The sequence below is a fragment of the Ictidomys tridecemlineatus genome, unplaced genomic scaffold, assembly GCF_052094955.1.
Source record: "Ictidomys tridecemlineatus isolate mIctTri1 unplaced genomic scaffold, mIctTri1.hap1 Scaffold_48, whole genome shotgun sequence".
In the NCBI taxonomy this organism is placed as follows: Eukaryota; Metazoa; Chordata; class Mammalia; order Rodentia; family Sciuridae; genus Ictidomys; species Ictidomys tridecemlineatus.
Window position 1 is genome coordinate 1,331,564 of NW_027523119.1, and position 5,180 is coordinate 1,336,743.

Here is a 5,180-nt window from a genome sequence, read left to right on the forward strand (position 1 = left end):
AAGAATGGTCAAGCCTTCAATTACAAATACCAAGGTGGTACACATAAACTAAATGGAGCTGGGAGCAGTCTCTACCACCACCTTCTAATATTAGCCCAGACTAAAACCATTTCTCCCATGCATGTTGACAACAGGAAGATATCACTGCTGATTAATGAGACTTGGATTACTCTGTCATAGCAAAAGAATGGGGCAGGGGAATTTAAACTCTTTTTTTTATAACAGCTACTTGGTTACCTAAATAAGTATAAAGAAGCTTCTGAAAGATTATTAATAGCTATATTGACATTCTGATTGAAAGTAATTTTTTAGGAGGCATGGGTATAATTTAGTAGAGATTCTTTTGGCTTTCAACCACAATTTCTAAGAAATATTTCAATTATTAATGTCATGATCTATATGCAATCATGGTATCTGTGTGAAATTTTTTCCTCAGCTCAGATCTGAGTTTTTTCAAAGATAAGAATTTGACAATTTGGAGCTGCATCATTATGGCTCTTTAGGCTAAAATAGTTAAACATAACCTAAATTGCTTAAGTAGATCAGGGTATGTTGGGGAATATTCTCTCATTTGTACCCAGAGCTATGATAAGGCAACATTTGATTTTATAGACCACATTTGAGACATAGGTTCTTGTAGTTAGTGAATTTTGTCTTTTGTTTTCTTTAAAATTCTAAAAGTATATTATTTTTTTAGTTTTGACCCTCATTTAAAAAATATATCTTTGTTCCACCTCTGAAAGACTGATTTGTAGATTTCAAACCTCATGAAAAGATATTTCAATAGAAAAATAATTCAGAGTTTTGAAAACAGTAATTCAAACTAAGTTTCTGTGGGAAACACAATCCCTAAATTTTGTTGTTTTCCTGAACCCAATGCTATCTGTGGCAATTAATTTAAACAGCTACATATCCATAAAAATATTTTATCCTCTGTCTTCTACCTTATTAAGAAGTGTCCCCAATGTGAGAAGGTGTTACATAAATTTAAATTCAGTAATAAAGAGATATTTATTTATATTACCCTTGGAGTGCAGAGACTTAGGTTAGATAGAGCAGGGCTGTCACAAAGGAAACTTACTTTTCTGCACTGTACGTATGTGTTTCACCATGTGTGGACATTTGTATTCTTTAAATAAAAACTCTTAAACATGGTATCAAATTTCACAAAATAAACAAAACCAGGTAAACATGATTCAGAAACTGAACATCACCTAAGCTCCAGTATATATTCTCCCTTTGGCCATTACCTCTTTAATGACTCCTCTGAATTAATATGGTAGATATGAACTTTATCTTTTTATCTCTTTTCTTTTTAAAAGAAATATGTAAGAGATAAGAACTAGTCAATATAGTTCTCTTCTAAATAACCATACAGTATGTGCTTTATTGTGTCTGGCTACTTGTACGCAGTTAACATATTTAGTTTTTTTTTTTTTTTTTTTTTTGCTATTTGATATTCTGTTGTAGGAATTTATTTATTTAATGGTTGATGGGGTTTGGGAGAAATTTCAAGTTGTTGTTGGCTTTTTGTAAACATCGACACACATTACTGATGGGTGTATGTTAGGAGTGAATTCTGGAGACTGGGTGACATACACATGTTCAGGTTTTTTTAAATATATGTATATGTATTTTTAGTTGTCTATGAACTTTTATTTTATTTATTCATTTGTGGTGCTTAGAGTTGAACCCAGTGCTTGCAAAATACTAGGCAATCACTCTACCACTGAGCTACAACCCCAGTCCCCATATGTTCAGTTTTAATAAATACTTTCAGGCAGCTCTCCAAAGTGGTTGCACTTGCATAGACTAATAGCACAAGTGTATGAGATTTCTAATCTTAAATTCTCACAAATGACTAGCATTTTTATGTGTGTGTTTCGATTTTAGCCATTCTTGTGTTTTGTGTGTGTAATTGTATTTTTTTATTGTTTCAATTTGTATTTCTCTGCAATTTAATGCTTTTTCATAGGCTTATTATCCATTAGTTGTTCTATTTAGTGGTCTCTTTTGAATGTTTATTTTTTCCTGTGTTGTCATTTTTAATTAATTTATTGTTTTTCATATATCCTGTATATAAAGTTTTTGTGAGATATATGCATTTCAAATATTTTTCTCCAGTCATTGCAGTGAGTAACCACGCTCTTAAATATTTTTAAGGCAAACAAATTATTAAATTTATTGTAATCCAAATGAGTAGAACATAATTGACAACATGTCTGCATCTCTCTCTCTCTCTCTCTCTCTCTCTCTCTCTCTCTCTCTCTCTCTCTCTCTCTACTGAAAACTACCTGTCAGAAGAATGGTTGAAATCAAAACTTTCTTGTAAACAAATTAGTGACCATATATCATAGCCTTCAAGCTTGTGGCATTCACTAGCAGGATGATAAACTCCTAGCCACAAAATGATTTTGAAGTAGAATATACCTGGTATTATGGTTTAGATGTGAGGTGTTCCCAAAAATTTCGTGTGTGAGACAATGCAAAAATCTTAGAGGTGAAATGATTGGGTTATGGAAGTCTTAACCCAATTAATCAGAACTGTCTCTTGATAGGGATTAGCTGGGTGGTTACTGTAGGCAAGTTGAGTGTGGCTGAAAGATGTGAGTCATTGAGGGTGTGCTTTGGTGTATACATTTTGTCCATGGTGAGGAGACTCTAAAACCAAGGCAACAACTTTTATGTGAGTAATGTTACCACACATATTGATGAGGAATAGGATATTTTATGAACTTCCTAAGACTTTTCCAAGAAAGTACATTATTTTAAAAATACTAATTTTCCTTGCAAGAACATTTACAAAGCTTCTATGTACCCTATATATTTTAAAAAATATATGTATATGCATATTTAAATATATTCATATCAGGTCTTACCGTAAATCATTACAAAGAGACAGAGCTATATCATTTTTTGCTTTATTTCATTTTAAAAATTAATAAAGAGGAGAGAAGATTTGAAAATCCTATTTGTTCTTCATAAAACATTATATACTCAGTCTCATATAATCTGACACATGACCTAAAATTTTAAATTTTTTAAAATAACTTTGCACAAATGTTATCTTAATAGGGGATATTTTGAAAAAAACTACTTTGCACATGTGTTATTTATGAGTATTATTTAAGCCTCACTTGTCTCAATTACCAAACTCATAATTGTGAATCATAAATCTATAATTCTATGAAGCCTTTTCTACCATTAATATGCAAAAATATTGCTAATATATTTTGCTGGTAATTGGATAAGATACAAAGCTGGGATGTAGAGAAAATTGAGAAATGAATGTTTGCCTTGACATATTTTATATTATTCCCACTTTACTATCAATTGGCTAAGTGGAGTTTTTCCAGGAGAAATAATAGACCATTATCAATGGCTTTGACTTTGATAGATTCCTAAACTGGGGAGTCTTTTTAATATTTTAAAGCCAAGCATATTTTTTATGTAAAAAGCACACAGATATCAAATTTAACATTTTGTTATATAATTAAATAAAAATACCACTTTTAAGTCTAGATGGAGTCCTCTATTTAATATGGAGGTTAAACACAAGAATATCTCAAGTCATTGTCAGTTTCTCAAAAAACAGTTTGATTTATATTTATTTTCCAAACACATACTTTGATGTAGGCCTAGACTTCTGATCCAGAAGCATGCAAGACATTATCTTGTCCTGGGAGTTATTTTGGGTGGGAGCCAGTCTGCCTCTGTCATAAAGAAACCTATATATGATTCCTAAAGGATACTTTCGTGCAAAACTGCAATCAATGAGTCTACCACGGAGAGTTAACTGCAAAACATATCCTTTGACAATTCAATCTTTGAGTAGAATTGCTTACTACTAACAACCTGGATGCAGTAGATTGTGCACCCAAGAAATTTTTAGTTTCATATGAGCTGTTTGCTTAAGATAAACAGAAAAATTAGTTTATCCTTTAGAACTAAAATATTTATTTTGGTACTTCTTTTTTTGCTTGCCATTGTAATGTTGAAAATAATATATCTTTATATTTATTCTAAATTCAATTTCCTTCTTGCTTCTTTCCTACCACCACCTGAATTTGATAGGTGCAGAGTTTTAATTCATTGTAAATTATGTTTATAATTTTGGAGGTTATGCTTTAATTTGTATTTCTCAATTCATCATCTTGATGCTGACTTACAGATCATGAGTAAATAAACAGAGGTCTGTAGTTTGTCCCAACTCCTTCCCTTCATTCTTCCTTCCTTTTTTCCACTTCTGACAGTTCTTCCCTTGCTTTTATGGGGTCATAGTATTAGTCATATGCATTCTACTCTCTAAATCAGGTGTTCCATGGTTTTTAAACAAGATGAATTTAAGAAGTAAAAAAAAAAAAAAAGAAAATATCCTCTAAAATTTATGATTATATTATTAAAATTCACTGCAGATTTTTCATTCTACCACTAGAATATATCCTTGCTATCAATATTTTTTAATTTATACTTACTGACAAAGTAAATCCCTTATCTTTTTAGACCAACAGGAGTAAAACAAATTCCTTAATGTTTGAGGATCCAATGCTAGCTAAAACAGAGTTTCATCCATAATTTTCATACATAAAATTTACTTTGGTGATTAAGTTCTAAATATAACAAATAAAGGCTTAGCAATATGTCTTTCAAAGAATGTATTAGTAGCTGGAAATGAATCACCCATTAAGATTTCCATTTACTCTTTATGGGAGTAAAAGACACTTTCACAGTAATCATTGTTTTCAGAAATACTAACTTAAAAGGAGCAAAAAAAGGGTCTAGTATTTGTGAATAGATGTGTGTATGTATATTTCAATCTTTTCAGACTGCTATAAGAAAAATACCACAGACCATGTGACTTTGACAGCAAAACCTATTTCTCATAATTCTGGAGGCTTGAATCGAGGCATTGGGTGAAGGCTCACTTCCTGGTTCATACTGATATATATATATATATATATATATATATATATATATATATATGCATTCATATACATACACTCATATATATTTTATATATATATACATACAAACATATAGGCACCTAATATAGGCACCTACCTGTCACACACACACACACACACACACACACACACACACACACACACGCATATATATGACTCACACAGCTTACATATTTACATTTGGTCTCTTGTTTTCTAGATATGTGACCTTGGACG